The 16,952-nt window shown below is 42.7% G+C and overlaps 1 protein-coding gene and 1 long non-coding RNA gene across 2 annotated transcripts in view; both read left to right on the top strand.

Annotated features, from left to right (window-relative positions):
• The window catches only part of ACTL8 (actin like 8), a 75,505-nt gene that overhangs the window by 36,763 nt on the left and 21,790 nt on the right, over positions 1 to 16,952 (top strand). The gene's annotated exons all lie outside the window — the stretch shown is intronic.
• On the top strand, positions 2,300 to 15,202 carry LOC309639387. The gene is made up of 2 exons (XR_014251628.1): positions 2,300 to 13,835; positions 13,872 to 15,202. It is a non-coding gene; the product is annotated as an uncharacterized lncRNA (long non-coding RNA).

Below are 16,952 nucleotides of genomic sequence, written 5' to 3'. Positions count from 1 at the left end.
CAATTGCGAAAAGATTACAACTTGCTGAGGCCTCAGATGATGGTTAGCGTTTTTTCAGCAATAAAGTATTTTTAATGAAGGTATGAATGTTGATTTTTGAGACATAATGCTGTTGCATGCTTAACAGACTGCAGTAGAGTATACACATAACTTTTATATGCACTGGGAAATAAAAAGTTCATGTGACTCGCTTTATTGCGATGTTTGCTTTCTTGGGGTGGTCTGGAACTGAACCCACAGTATCTCTGAGGTCTGCCTGTGCATATATGAGAGTCATGTGAATTGTTCAATGTTTCAAAATGTTCCTGAGCTGCCACGTGAGGCTGTTGTGAATACTGTTCTAATCCAGCTAGGTCATGAGTACCTTTTGCTCCCACAAATCGAAATGTGAAGAGTGGCAAAGGAAACAGGTGCTTCCAGGAATGGTACTTGGTTCTGTGGGAATCTATGGCGTGAGCGCTGGGAGAAAGATTTGATGAGTTCGTCACTTCTCTTACTGAAATGTTTCTGCTGCTCAGTTCCTCCTGCCACTTATGGCTGTGTCCCTCTGGTGTCTGCAGCAGCGTTGTTCTGTGTTTCTATGATGTTGAGCAGGAGATGCTGCAAAGCATCTTCTGGGGCCTGAGTGGTGTTAGTTGTGAGTGTGGATGCTGCGTTAGGGGTTTTGTTGTGCTGGGGCCGAGTGACGGAGGGGGTGTGTGTGTGCATGTACTTATCGTAGGTGGGGTCCAGGGCGGGGTCCCCCCTTACCTGCGCCTAAGGGACTTACTACAGTGAGTAAGGAGTGGAGGGGTTGGGATTAGAACCCAGCTGTCTTGACTCTACTCCACCTCTTAACCATAACACCACACACCTCTCCACTGGATTGTTTTCAGTTGACTGTTACACTTGGCTAGCTGATACTTTATTTTGGAATGTTACAAATCTGTTCATAAGTGAAATGGGCCTATGATTTCCTTTATTATATTATCTTCATTCCATTGTGAAATTCAGATCCTACTAACCTCATAAAGTGAGTTCGGTAACTTTCCTTTTTTCCGATATTCTGTAAGCTGGGGATAATCAGTTTCTTTTTTTGAAGTTATAGCTGATTTACAGTGTTGTGTTAATTTCTGCTATACAGCAAAGTGATTCAGTTATACATATATATATTCTTTTTTATATTCTTTTCCATTATGGTTTATCATAAGATATTGAATATAGTTCCCTGTGCTATACAGTAGGACATTGTTGTTTATCCATCCTATATACAATAGTTTGTATCTGCTAATCCCAAGCTCCCACTTCATCTGTCCCCCAGCCCCCTCCCCCCCTTGGCAACCACGAGTCTGTTCTCTATGTCTGTGGGTCTGTTTCTGTTTCATAGATAGGTTCATTTGTGTCGTATTTTGGATTCCACATATAAGTGATAGCATATGGTATTTGTCTTTGTCTGGCTTACTTCACTTAGTATGATATTTTCTAGGTCCATCCATGTTGCTGCAAATGGCATTATTTTGTTCTTTTTGATGGCTGAGTAGTATTCCATTGTATATATGTACCACATCTTCTTTATGGGGATAATCAATTTGGTAGAACTCACCCATACAACCATCCAAGGTTATGGCCCTTAGGTCGGGGTATCTCTGATTACCATTTCAGTTTATTGAATAGTTTGTTTGGTCCACTCAAGTTTTTTCTTTCTTCTTTTACCAGTGTTGCCATTTTATATGTTTCTGGAAACTTTTGTTAGTTTTCAAATCTGTGACCTGACCAGGGCCACGTGGGGGATGCAGTGTTGGCCTCTGGCCGTCCCCGGTGGATGGTGCCTGGCTGTCTTCTTCTTGAGGATGCTGTCTCCCCACAGGGCGCCCAGACACCGCCTGTCTTCGCGTGGCTTCTCCTAGTTTTCAGCATCCACGTCCACGTCCTTCCACGGCCTCAGGAGGACAGGGTCTGGGAGAGGGTAGCTTGCGTTGGCTGGGGAGCCTCAGTTCAGCGGCTGGTGTTGCTTCTTGATCTTGTCAGGACCGTGTTAGTCATTATCTCACATGGGAATCCAAGGGGCTACAAGGATGCAAAGAGATGCCACACAGCTTCGGGGCCCTGCAGGGAAGAGTTCTTCAAATGGTTAGTGATGCCTGTTAGTGATGAGGCTGCTAAGGGTGTGTGTGTGGGGGGAGGGGCGTGTATGCTGCACCTGTTGTTCCCAAATTAAATCATTCAGCCCAGCGGAAGGTCCCTACTATTTTACAGACATACATACATATATATATGGGGGGGAGGGGGAGGGAGGGGGGAGGGAGAGGGAGAGGGAGAGGGAGAGGGAGAAAGGGAGAGAAAGAGGGAGAGAGGGAGGGGGAGAAAGAATGAAAATAGAAGCTCAAAGCAAGGGTTTTTAAACCAGCAAGACTTGCGTTCACATTTCAGCTTTGCCAAATCCTAGCAATATGCCACTGGGGAATTTATTTTACTGAGGCTTGGTTTTCTTATCTGTAAATTAGGAAGTTGGCTCTAGTACATACTTCCTAGGGTACTTGTAAGCCCCAGGCGAAATAATAAACATAGCATAAGGTTCTGTGTCAGTTAGGAATCTAACCTACCCAAACTGGCTTAAACAAAACAAGGAAACTGATCGACTGAAAGAACTGAAACCCCCAGAGGTAGTCTGACTTCAGGAACAGTTTGATCCAGAAGTTCATGGTGTTGCACCCTGGTCCTGTTTCTCCGTGACATTCTTGGCTCTGCCCTTCTCCAGGGGTCTGCTTCATCCTCAGGGTGTGTCACAGCAAGGGCCATGGCCATTTCAGACCTGACAGCCACATGCTAAACAAGAGAAGAGGGTTCTTTGGGGGTGGGGTTGGGGGACTCCTGTGATAAGAAGAAGAAGCATTCTTTCTCAGCATCCCTGAGTTGATGTCTCCTCATCTCATTGGCTTCAGTCAGCTCACACGTGGTCTAAGTGTTGGGATGAGCCCGTTGGACTAAACCTGCTGGGATGCACCTCTGAGCTGACAGTTGAGTGAACCCCATCCAAGCCACAGGTGGAAATGGGGGAAGGGCAGGTCCAAAGCAAGAGCTGGGTGCTGTTGACTGGGAGGGGGACATGGATACAGGAGAGGCAGCAACCCTGATGGTTGCAGCTGCCTCCTGACTGGTCTTCCTGTTCCTGCCTTTGTCCCATCATGCATCCTCACCCCCACAGCCAGCGTGATTCTCCTAACATCTCTCACCTCTGCTCAGGAACCCCCAGGGGCAGAAGCCGGAGTCTTTACGGTTCTTTACGGTTTCCTGGCAAGGCCCTAGATGATCTGCACACTGCACTCCCCACAGCTGTCCCCCCAGACCCACACCTCTGGGTCACTCCCTTCCAGGCACTGGGTAACTCACACCTCAGGGCCTTTCCCACTCTCTTCCCTGGATATCTGGATGCTTTGTGCCCTCACTTCTTTTGGGTCTCAGGCAAATGGCATCTTTACAGAGAGGCCTTTTCTGATTACCCTGTCTAAAGTAAGAACTTTCTTCCCCCATAATATCTACCCTCATCCCTTGCTTTATTTTCCTTTATAGCCAGTGTTTTATAAAACAAATATGTTCACTTTATAAAACACACAGACACACATACAGTGACAGCTCCAGTGTCTCCTTGATCACAGCTGTACAGGCAGACCTCAAAGATAGTGCGGATTTGGTTCCAGACCACAGCAATAAAGAGAATATTACAATAAAGTGAGTCACACAAATTTTTTGGTTTCCCAGTGCATACAAAAGTTATGTTTACACTATACTACAGTCAATTAAGTGTGCAATAATGTTATGTCTAAAAAGCCAATGTACATACCTTAATTAAAAAATACTTTATTTGAAAAAATGCTAACCATCGTCTGAGCCTTTAGTGAGTCATAATCTTCTTGCAATAGTAACGTCAAAGATCACTGATCACAGATCACCCTAACAAATATAATAATAATGAAAACGTTTGAAATAATACGAGAATTATCAAAATGTGACGTGGAGACACGAAGTGAGCAAACGCTGTTGGCAAAACGTCACCAGTGGACTTGGTCGACACAGGGTTGCCACAGACATTCAGCTTGTAGAACAATGCAGTGTCTGCGAAGCACAATAAAACGAAGTCTGCCTGTATCTGCAGAGCCCAGCACAATGCCTGGCACATAGTAGGTGCTCAGTAAATATTTGTCACAGGTTGTAGCTCTAACCCTGCCACGTTCTTCTAACAGCCTGGGGAGGGCTTCCTTTCTCTCTCTTGTCTGCCTGCCCTTGTCCTAGGGCCAGGGTGGAAGGTCCCAGGAACCAGATGTCACCTGCCCCGATGGTCTGTGATATGTGGCCTGGACATTGATGTGTCCACTTTGGTCCTCGGGGGCAGCCGGTTAAAGGCATTGCTTCCCCTACTGCCTCCTTTTCCTCCTCACTCTAAGCTGCCAGGCTCTTATTAGCCCTGTTTACATGGCTGGGATGTCGAGCGATTAATTTTTAATGGCTTGGTTTATTGCATGTTTGAACTGTTTATTGGTTAATTCCCACATTTAAGTGATTAATTCCCCAGAGTTCAGAACGACTGGTTAGTTTTACATTAATCAGGGTTTCTGAATGCCAAGAGACAATCAATCCTTCCTGCCAGGGAGAGTAATGTTAAAATACCTCAAGGCACAATGAGGTTAAGGAAAGGAGTAATTAAAAGCCTGTCTTCCCCTCATGTAAATTTGATGTCTCTCTCTCTCTCTCTATTCTGCCCCCCACCCCTTTCTCAGTAAAGGATCTCCTTGGACCCAGTTGCTCCTTGGAAGGATCAACTCCACCTTTGTCCTTAGACTTCTTGTAATGATTTTCAGCCCCTCTGCCTCTGGCAGGTGGGGCCCGCCAGCTCCTCACCCCCAGGGAGGGGACTTTGGAGCCCATGAGGCCTGTTGTGTTGGGTCCCTGGCTTCTGTCCTCCCAGCTTCGTTCCTGATCTGCAGGGAAGCTGGGACATGTCTGGTGTTGGGATAAAATGTCTGGTTTTACCTGGTAGCCGGACAAAGCCTGAGAGGGCCTCAGATGGGATCTACCCACGGGGGGCCAGGAGAGGGTGTTTAGGGTGGGACTTTGCCTTTGGACCCTACCACAGAGCCCCGATGGCCTGCCCAGCTTTGAGCAGGAAAGAAATGTGAGCTGCTTTGACACCTGTTTGAGTTTCCTATGGCTGCCGCTATAACAAATGACCACAAACTTCATGCTTAAAATAACACAGATTTAGTATCTTATACTCTGGAGGTCAGAGCACAAAATGAGTCTCACTGGGCTAAAATCAAGGTGCCGTCAGGGCTGTGTTCCTTTGGAGGCTCTGAGGAGGATCCACTTCTTTGCCTTTAGCAGCTTCTAGAGGCCACCTGCGTTCCTTGGCTCGTGGCCCCTTCCTCCATCTTCAAAGCCAGCAGTGCTGTTGCATCTTCACACCCTTCTCTGACTCTGACCTTCTGCTGCTCTTGGCCCCATCTAAAGGGCCCCTGTGGTTCCATTGGGCTCACCTGGGGAATCCAGGCTACTCTTCCTAACCCAAGGTCAGGTGATTAGTAACCTTAATTCCACCTGCAACCGTAATTCCCCTTTGCCATGTATCCTGGCACATTCACAGGTTCTGGGACTGGGATGCAGATGTCTTTGTGCTGTGCCGACCACTGCAGCCATAGGATGAGAAGCAAAGTGGCTGCCTAGTGAGAGGCACAGGCTCTGGAGCGAGAGACTCTGGGTTCAAATCTTAATCCAGCCCCTCAAAAGCTGTGGGAACCAGGGTAAGTTTTCTGTGGCTCCGTTTCCTTAGATATAAAACTGAGGCCAGTAGTAGTACTCCCTCACAGAGTGGCTGTGCTCGTGAAATGAGGACAGAAGTGCCCAGCAGGGTGCCTGGGTCACGGGAAGTACACTGAGTGTTCTCCAGAAGCAGTGGAGTCCTGATACCCCTGAACACCGGGATGATGGTGCCCACCTCCCGGCACTAACCTTACCCATAACCTCCTGAGGTTGTTTAAGATTCACTGAGAATGTAGATAAAAGTGCCAAGTGGAGAGCTCCTTGCAAAATGTTTCAAACCACAGAGCAATTCACAGGGGCCCCAGATGGAGCCGTGATGGACAGACCCTCAAATACCCCGTGTGTACAAAAACTTTGCAGACCCCAGTGGGGAGTGATGGCCCCAGAAGCAAGAGAAGACTCCAGGTAGACAATTAACAGGGGCAGACGGCAGTAAGGGGCTCCACAGACTAACAAGAGCTAACGTGTTAAGGTTCTGCACCCTGTTTCCTTTAAATGATATTGTTAGTCCTTTGAGCATCCATGAAAGGGAGCTTTTCTCATCTGAAAGCTAAGGCTTAGAGAATTGATTAACCTAAGGCCGTGTGGTTAATCACGGTGGTGGTTATGAGCTTGGGCTCTGGAAACCCACAGGCGTGGATTTGAATCCTGATTGCCCTGTAGCCTGGGTGTCTTGGAGCCGATTCCTTCACTTCTCTAAACTTTAATTGCTCCATCCATAAACCATAGATAGTACTATAGTCCTGTGCCCTTGTCACTGGGTTGTGCAGGTTAAATGAGATAATATATGGAAAGCACCTGGCCTAGTGCCTGGCACGTAGTGAGCGCTCAGCAAGGGTTCTGTGTTGTGGGTCTTTGGAGGCATGAGCTCCCATGTGGAAGTCATCTGGTGTTAGAAGCCTTCAGGAGTGAAGGTTTGGATCTTAAAGACTGAAGAGGTGTGGTGGAAGGGAATTTCAGGCAGAGAAGAGATGCAGGAAGGGCCCATTTCTCCAGCAGCACCTATGGCAGCCTGGCTGTAGCTTCAGGTGCATGGAGGGGAGAGGAAGAGGTGAGGCCAGCCAGGGGCCGGAGCTGGGTTCCTTTTCAGGTCACGATGAGTTCAGACTTCATCTTGTTGGCCATGGGAGCTGTTAAAGGGTTTTGAGCAGGGAAGCAACCAAAAGTCTGCAGAAGAAACTATTGTTTGAGGGACATGGGAGTGGAGTCCATATGGAACCATCGTGCTGCCAGCAAACCAGAGTATTCTAAGAAATTGATTCATTCAACACAAATTGATTTAACAAAAATATGCCAGTTATGTGATGGGAATATGGAAGCAAAAGACAAAAACTTGTCCGCCTTGGAGTCTAGATTCTGGTGGTGCTAAGAGGGAGATAGATAACAAGCCAGAAAACACACAACGTGATTATGTGTTGGGGGTAAGGGCTATGAAAGTAATAAAAGTAGCTCATGTGATATTGGCTGGGAGCAGAGTAAGTGGTCCAGTGAAGGCTTCTCTGATAGGGTGACCCTTGAGCTGAGACTGGAATGATGGTTTCCAGAAGAGCTGGGACAGGTATTTCAGACAGAAGGGAAAGCACATGCAAGGCCTCAGTGGGGGGAGGAGCAGACTCCGGTCCAGGGACAGAAGGAACAGGAAAAGGTCAGTGGGGCTGGAGACCTGTGATCTGGGAGAGAAGGTAAAAGATGAGGTGGAGATGTAGGCAAAGGTTTAATAGTTCAGAGTCTAGATTTAACTGTGGTTCTGATTTATTCAACTTTTTCCTCCACTGGATTATTCCCATCAGCACAAACCCTTAGCATATTATTTCTTATCTTAAAAAAATCCCAAACCTCCTGGGGTCCCATATCTCTCCACATCTATTGTTATATTTCTTTGCTTCCTTTTATAGTATTTAGAACTCATCAAAATGAGTTACTATACTATACTCACTATTGCCAATTTCTCTCCTCCCATCCTTTCTTTTTCTAAAACCTTTTAATTTTAAGAACTGTTCATACTTAGAGGTGTAAGAATAGTTCAGTGCACCTCAAAATGCACCCTTCACCCATATTCAGTAGTTATTATCTTTTGACCACATTTGCTTTGAGACTTTTTCTATATATACATGCTTTTCCCCCGCTACCTACTTGAAAGTAAATTGTATGACATTCTACCTGTGAGTACCTCTTCATGTATCTCCTTAAAATCAAGAGTATTCTCTTTCAAAACCACAATATAGTGGTCAAAGGCAGGAAATTTAACATTGAAAATATAACCCGTATTCAAATTTCATCCATAGTTCCCCAAGTGTTCTTTTTAAAAATTTACGTGCAGTAAGAGTCACTCTTTTTGATGTGCAGTTCTAAATTTTGACAAACGCATACAGGCATATAACCAGTACTGCAATCAAGATATAATACTGTCCCATACCCCCGCCGCTCCCCCGTCCCCTGTGTAGCCAGCGCTTCTCCCACCCACACAGCCCTTGGCAACAACTGATTTGTTCCCTGTTCTTAGTTTTGTCTTTTCCACAATGCTATATAAATGGAAACTTGCAGTAAGTATGTCTGTCTTCCTTCACTTAGATACTGATTTTGGAAGTCAACCACTTTGTTGTTTGTTTCAGTAGTCAGTTTCTATGTATTGCTGAGTGGTATACCATGGAATGAAGGTACCACAGTTTGTTTATCCATTCACCAATTGAAGAACATATAGGTTGTTTCCAGTTTTTGTGATTTACATTGGTATAAAGTGATTTTTGCATTGGTGTAAAGGCTTTTGTGCGAACCTAAGTTTTTATTTCTCTTCAGAATAGAATTGCTGGGTTGAATGGTACAAGTATATGTGTAACTTTATAAGAAACGTCCAAGCTATTTTCCTGATTGTACCTTTTTATATTCCCACCATCAGTGTATGAGAGTTCCAATTTCTATATCCTTGTCAGCAGTTGGTATTGTACTTAAAATTTTTTTTAGCTGTTCTAGTATGTATGTAGTAGCATCTCATTGTGGTTTTAATTAACATTTCCATAATGATATTTAGCATCTTTTTGTGTGCTCACCATCTATAAAGCTTCTTTGATAATATGTTCAAATCTTTTGCCCAGTTTTAAAATATTCATTTTTTTCTATCTACCTACCTACCTACCTACGTAATGTTTTTGTTTTTTTAATTGAAGTATAATTGACATATAACATTATATTAATTTCAGGTGTAAAACATAATGATTCAATATTTGTATACATTGTAAAATGATCACCACAATAAGTCTGGTTACCGTCTGTCACCATACAAAGTTACAAAAAAGTTTTTTGTGATGAGAACTTTTAAGATTTACTCTTAGCAACTTTCAAATATACAATACAATGTTACTGACTATAATCACCCTGCTGTACATTACATCCCTATGACTTATTTATTTTATGACTGGAAGTTTGTACCTCTTGACCCCCTTCACCCATTTTGCCCTCCCCTCTGGCAACCACCAATCTGTTCTCTGTATCTATGAGTTTCGTTTGTTCGTTTTTTTTTTTTAATATTCCACATACAAATGAAATCATACAGTATTTGTTTTTCTTTGTCTGACTTATTTCACCTAGCATAATACCCTCAAGGTCCATCCATGTTATCACAAATGGCAAACTTTCATTCTTTTTTATGGCTGGGTACTATTCCATTCTATATACACACACACACACACACATACACCTTTTGCTATTCATCTATTGATGGACACTTAGATTGTTAGTGTATCTTGGCTATTGTAAATAATGCTGCAATGAACATATGAGTGCATATCTTTTTGAATTAGTGTTTTTGCTTTTTTCAGATAAATACCCAGAAGTGGAATTGCTGGATCATATGGTATTTCTATTTTTAATTTTTTGAGACACCTCCATACTGTTTTCCATAGTGGCTGCATCAGTATACAGTCCCAACAACAGTACACGAGGGTTCCCTTTTCTCCAAATCCTCCTCAACACTTTGTCTTTTCAATAATAGTGATTCTGACAGGTGTGAGGTGATATCTCATTGTGGTTTTGACTTGCATTTCCCTGATGATTAGTGATGTTGAGCATCTTTTCATGTGCCTGTTGGCCTTCCTTGGAAAAATGTCTATTCAGGTATTCCACCCAGTTAAAAATCAGATTGTGTATTTTTTTGTTATTAAGTTGTTTCAGTACTTTATGTATTTGGGATATTAGTCCCTTATTGGATATATGATTTGTAAATATCTTCTTTCATTCAGCAGGTTGCCTTTTCATTTTGTTGATGGTTTCCTTCACTGTGCAGAAGCTTCTTAGTTTGATGGAGTCCATTTGTTTATTTTTGCTTTTGTTGTTCTTTTTTTTGGAGTCAGATCCAAAAAATTAAAACCAGTGTCAAGAAGCTTACTGCCTGTGTTTTCTTCTGGGAGTTTTGTGATCTTACATTCAAGTCTTTAATCCATTTTGAGTTAATTTTTGTGCATAGTGTAAGACAGTAGTCTAATTTCATTCTTTTACATGTGGCTGTCCAGTTTTCCCAACACCATTATTGAAGAGACTGTCTTTTCTGCATTGTATATTCTTGCTTCCTTTCTCATAAGTTAATTGATCATATATGCATGGGTTTATTTCTGGGCTTTCTATTCTGTTCCATTGATCTACATGTATGTTTTAATACCCATACCATAATGTTTTGATTACTATAGCTTTGTAATATAGTTTGAAATCAGGGCACATGATGCCTCCATCTTTGTTATTCTTTCTCAAGATTGCTTTGGCTATTCAAGGTCTTTTATGGTTCCATATAAATTTTAGGATTGTTTGTTCTATTTCTGTGAAAAATGCCATTGGAATTTTGACAGGGATTGAATTAAATCTCTAGATTGCTTTAAGTAATATGGACAATTTAACAATGTTAGTTCTTCCAATCCATGAGCATGAAATATCTTTCCATTTATCTGTGTCTTCTTCAATTTCTTTCACCAATGTCTGGCAGTTTTCAGTGTACAGGTTTTTACCTCCCTCATTAAATTTATTCCTAGGTATTTTATTCTTTTTGATGCTGTTGTAAATGGGATTGTTTTCTTAATTTCTCTTTCTTGTTATATTGACTCCTTTATCACTAGGTAGTTCCCATCTTTGTCTTTTATTACAGTCTTTGTTTTAAAGTCTGTTTTGTATAATGTAAGTATAGCTACCCCAGCTTTGTTTTGGTTTCCCTTTGTATGAAACTCCTTTTTCCATTCCTTCACTTTCAGTCTGTGTGTGTCCTTATATCTGAAGTGAGTCTCTTGTAGGCAACATTTAGATGGGTCTGGTTTTGTTTGTTTGTTTGTTTTTTGTTTTATCCATTCAGCCACTCTATGTCTTTTGATTGGAGAATTTTGTCCATTTATATTTAAAGTAATTATTGATACGTTTGTACTTATTACCATTTTTTTTCATTGTTTTCTGACTCTTTTGTAGTTCTTCTCTATTCCTTTCTGCTTTCTTCCCTTGTGGTTTGCTGACTTTCTTTGGTGTTATCCTTAGATTCCTTTCTTATCATCTTTAGTGTATCTACTATAGGTTTTTGCTTTGTGGTTAACATAGGCTCACATATAACAGCCTATATATGTAACAGTCTATTTTAAGTTGATAGCAAGTTACGTTTGAATGCATTCTAAAACTCTACATTTTTACTCTCCCCCCCATGTTTTATGTTTTTGATGTCACATTTTACATCTTTTTATTTTGTATATCCCCTAACTAATTATTGTAGCTAAATTTGTTTTTACTTCTTTTGCCTTTTAACCTTTATACTAGCTTTATAAGTGATTAATCCACTACCTTTACTATATATATGCCTTTACCAGTGAGTTTTTTTCACTTTCATGTGTTTTCTTGTTAACTCTTTAGTGCCCTTTCTTTTTTGATTAGAGAAGTTCCTTTAACATTTCTTGTAAAGCTGGTTTAGTAGTGATGAACTCATTTAGCTTTTGCTTGTCTGTAAAACTCTTTATCACCTTCAATTCTGAATGAGAACCTTGCTGAGTACTGTATTCTTGGTTGGAAGTATTTTTCTTTCAGCACTTTGAATATATCATGCCACTCCATTCTGGCCTGCAAAGTTTCTGCTTAGAAATCTGCTGATACTTTTATGGGGGTTCTGTTATACATAACAAATTGCTTTTCTCTTGCTGCTTTTAAGATTCTCTCTTTATCTTTAATTTTTGACAATTTTAATTGTAATGTGCCTTGGTGTGGATCTTTTTGGGTTCATCTTGTTTGGAACGCTCTGAGATTCCTGGATCTGGATGTCTGTTTTCATCCCCTTTCTCTGTCTCTTCTTTTTCTGGGACCCCTATAATGCAAATGTTATTCTGCTTGATGTGGTCCCATAGGTCACTTAAGCTATCTTCACTTTTAAAAATTCTTTTCTCTTTTTGCTGCTCTGTTTGGGTGAGTCCCACTGCACTGTCTTCTAATATTCATCCTTTCTTCTGTTCATCTGGTCTGCTACTAAACCATGCTAGTATATTTTACAGATCAGTTGTTATGTTCTTCAGCTCTGTGACTTCTGTTTGGTACTTCCTTATAGTTTCTATCTCTTTGTTGAAGTTCTCACTGTATTTATCTATTCACATCCCAAGTTCTGTGAGCATCTTTGTATCTTTGTAGCCATTACTTTGAACTCTAGTAGGTAAACTACTTATCTCTGTTTCATTAAGGGTTTCTTCCTCACCCCCACCACCCCCCACCCCCAGGATTTATCTTGTTCTTTTGTTTGGAACATATTCCTCTGTTTTCTCATTTTGCTTGACTCTGTGTTTATCTATATATTAGGCGAAACAGCTATCTCTCCCAGTCTGAAGGAGTGGCCTTGTGTAGGAGATGACCCTTATTGTTCAACCTTGCCCTAGTTCTTGGTTGTCTCTTGAACTTTTGTGATTGTGTAAGCAGCCTGGTTTTTTCTTGATAGGTCCCAGTTGTTGAGGGTATACCAAGACTTGTGTGTTCCAGAGGGAAGGATCTAGGTCAGCACTTAGTTCCAGGCTGATTGGAAGCTAGACCCTCAGGCAGCAGCTTTTAAAGCATGCAAATATATACAGTCCTGTGGGGCCCCAGTCATAAGCCCTGCAGGCCTCCTGACCAGGCAATCTGGATGTGACTCCTTGGTGACAGTTGCAAAAATCAGGACTCCAGAAAAGTGTATGAGCTCCTTTCTGGGAGGTACCAGTGAGCCATAGTGAGGTCAAGGGAGAGCACAAAGATGGTGTCCCCCAGCCTGCTTCTCTAAAAGCACATCCAAAGCCTCTAGATATGTGGTGAACCTGAAGCCTGCCCCTCAGGCTTAAGCTCCAGGCCTTTTTCACAGGAAGTCTGGGAGTGTGTTTCAGTCTGATGTCTGTGCAGTGCCCTGCAGGTGGTAGCTTACCAAGAAATGTCCCTCTGTTTGTTTCAGTCTCATGGGGCCCAGAAATGCGAGCCCTCCCGGACACCAGAGACAGGTGCTCAGGGGGAGTACCCTCTGGGGGCTAAGTGTGCTGGCCAGCTTTGGCAGGGCCAAGGGAGAGTGTGAGGCTGGGGCACACCTGCTGGCTTTAGCAGGGTGGTGGGAGAGCATGGAGGCGGGGCACACCCACTGGTTCTAGCAAGACAGAGGGAGAGTGCAAATATAATGCTCGCCAATGTCTCCATCCCTGGAGAGAGTCCCAAAAGGGCCCTTCCCCTGCAGCAGATGCTTTAAAGTTAACCAATCAATTTTCTTCACATATGGTCCAGGCACTTTTCAAACTGCTGCTTTTGCACTGTGTCCTGGGGCAAGTGAGTCTGCACACAAGCCTTTTAAGAGTGGAGTCTCTATTCCCTGCAGTCAGTCCTGTGAGTCTTTTTTTTTTTTTTTTTTTTTAAATTAATTAATTAATTTTTGGCTACATTGGGCCCTCGCTGCTGCGCGCGGGCTTTCTCTAGTTACAATGAGCGGGGACTACTCTTCGTTGCGGTGCGCAGGCTTCTCACTGCAGTGGCTTCTCTTGTTGCGGAGCACGGGCTCTAGGCACATGGGCTTCAGTAGTTGTGGCATGCAGGCTCAGTAGTTGTGGCTCACAGGCTCTAGAGCGCAGGCTCAGTAGTTGTGGCACACGGGCTTTGTTGCTCCGCGGCATGTGGGATCTTCCCGGCCCAGGGCTCAAACCCAGGTCCCCTGCACTGGTAGGTGGATTCTTAACCACGGTGCCACCAGGGAAGCCCTCCTGTGAGTCTTTTGATGTAAATTCTGTTGGTATTCAAAGCCAGATGTGTTGGGGGCTTCTGTCTCTGGTGCAGGTCCCAAGGGTTGGGGTGCCTGATAGGAGACACAATCTCTTCTCTCCCCAGAGAGAAGCTCCATATTTGTGAGAGCCCCTGAGTTGTGGGTTGCTGTGCTGGGGTGGGTTTTTTTATTTTTTTATTTTTAGAATACTCAGAATATTTCCTGCTTTAATGTATGATAATTGTATTGTTTTTTTTCTTAAAAAAATTTTTTTTAGACATCCTTATTGGAGTATAATTGCTTTACAATGGTGTGTTAGTTTCTGCTGTATAACAAAGTGAATCAGCTATACATATACATATATCCCCATATCTCCTCCCTCTTGCATCTCCCTCCCACCCTCCCTATCCCACCCCTCTAGGTGGACACAAAGCACCAAACTGATCTCCCTCTGCCATGTGGCTGCTTCCCACTAGCTATCTATTTTACATTTGGTAGTGTATATATGTCCATGCCACTCTCTCACTTCGTCCCAGCTTACCCCTTAGGGGGTGGGGTTTTTGATGAGACAGTGTCTCTGCCTCTCCTACCCATCTCAATGTGGCCCTTTTATCCTTTGTTCTGGAGGAGCAGTTGAGCTGGTTTTCAGAGGGAATTGTTCCGTATGTAGCTGTAGACTTGGTGTGTCCAGTGGGAGAAGGTGAGTTCAGTATCTTCCTTACACCACCATCTTGAACCACCCTCCATTTGTTTTCTTATTATTGATCTTCGATAGTTCTTTATATATTCTGGATACAAGTCCTATATCAGAAATGTGATTTGCAAATACAGTTGACCCTTGAACAACATGGGGTGAGAGGCACCAACCCCCCACACAGTTGAAAATCTGCATGTAACTTTACAGTTGGTCCTCTGTATCCATGGTTCTGCATCTTTGGATTCCACCAACTGTGGATAGCGTAGTATTGTAATATGTATTTACTGAAAAAAATCCGCATATGAGTGGACCTGCACAGTTCAGAGTCTCTGTGTTGTTCAAGGGTCAACTGTATTTTCTATCATTCTGAGGCTTATCTTTAAAATTTCCATAATAGTGTTTTTGAAAAAGGAGAAGTTTTTAATTTTGATGAAGTCTAGTATATAAACTTTTCCTCTTATGGGTTCTGCTTCTGTATCTAAGAACACTTAGATGTTCTTTTTTTTTTTAAATAAATGTATTTATTTATTTATTCATTTTTGGCTGCGTTGGGTCTTTGTTGCTACATGCAGGCTTTGTCTAGTTGCAGCAAGTGGGGGCTACTCTTCATAGTGGTGCATGGGTTTCTCACTGCGGTGGCTTCTCTTGTTGCAGAGCACGGACTTTAGGAGCGCAGGTTTCAGTAGTTGCAGCACACGGGCTCAGTAGTTGCAGCATGCGGGCTCAGTAGTTGTGGCTCACGGGCTTTAGAGCACAGGCTCAGCAGTTGTGGTGCACGGGCTTAGTTGCTCCGCAGCATGTGGGACCTTCCCGGACCAGGGCCTGAACCCATTTCCCCTGCATTGGTAGGCAGACTCTTAACCACTGCACCACCAGGGAAGTCCCACTTAGATGTTCTTAGGTAAAGTCACAGAGATTTTCTCTTTTGTTTTCTCCTGTAAGTCTTACAGTTTTTTTGTTTAATGATTATGGTTTACACGATCCATTCTGAGTTAATGTTTGTATTAGAGGTGAAGAATGGATTGAGGATTTTTTTTTAACCTCTCAGAGAGGTTCAGTTTTTTCCAGCATCATTTGTTGAAAAGACTATCTTTCATCACTTAAATGTCCTTGCATCTTTGTCAAAATCAATTGGCTATACTTGTCTGAGTCTGTTCCTGGATGCTGTTCTTTTCCACTGATTTATGTGGCCATCCTGTTACCAATACCATACTGTCCTAACTACTATAGGTTTATAGTGGGTCTTGAAATCACATTGTGTGAGTCTTCCAACTTTGTTCTTCTTTTTCAGAATTATTTTGACTGTTGTAATTCCTCTGCCTTCCTGTATAAATTTTAGAATCATCTTGTTGATACCTAAAACAAAAATCCTGCTGGGATTTTGATTGGGATTAAATCTATAGATCAATTTAGGGAGAATTAACATCTTAATTATATTGAATCTTCTAATTCATGAACACAGCATATCTATTTATTTAGGTTTTCTTTGATTCCTTTTATCAGTGTTTAGCATGTTTTGTTTAAAGATTATTTTTTAAAAATTTTTATTTATTTTTGGCTGCTTTGGGTCTGAGTTGTTGCGCACGGGCTTTCTCTAGTTGTGGTGAGCGGGGACTACTCTTAGTTGCAGTGCACGGGCTTCTCATTGCGGTGGCTTCTCTTGTTGCGGAGCACAGGCTCTAGGGTGAGCGGGCTTCAGTAGTTGTGGCATGTGGGCTCAGTAGTTGTGGCTCACGGGCTCTAGAGCGCAGGCTCAGTAGTTGTGGCGCACGGGCTTTGTTGATCCGTGGCATGTGGGATCTTCCTGGGCCAGGGCTCGAACCCGTGTCCCCTGCATTGGCAGGCAGATTCTTAACCACTGCGCCACCAGGGAAGTCCTTTATTGCTGAGTAGTATTCCATTGAATGGGTATACAATTTGTTTATCCATTAACCAATTTCTAGCTGTTACAAATAAAGGTTATGAATGTTAGTGTATAAGTCTATGTGTGGACACATGTTTTCATTTTTCTTGAGTGAAAATGAGTTTTTTATTCCTTGAGTTTCACTAGGGGTGGAACTGCTGGGTTATATGACAGGGGTATGCTGAACTTTTTAAGTAACTGCCAAACTGTTTTCCAAAGCAGTTGTATCACTTTATACTCCCACCAGTAAGCACCAGTATGAAGCACCAGTCCTGTTGCTTCATATACTCTCTTATACCTGGAGATGATGCTAATGTGAAGCCCAGGTTGAGAACCACCTAGAATTCCTTTTA

Source organism: Balaenoptera physalus (genome assembly GCF_965194825.1).
Source record: "Balaenoptera physalus genome assembly, chromosome: 1".
NCBI lineage: Eukaryota > Metazoa > Chordata > Mammalia > Artiodactyla > Balaenopteridae > Balaenoptera > Balaenoptera physalus.
The sequence above is the reverse complement of the archived record's forward strand: the minus strand, read 5'-3'. Positions and strand labels throughout refer to the sequence as shown.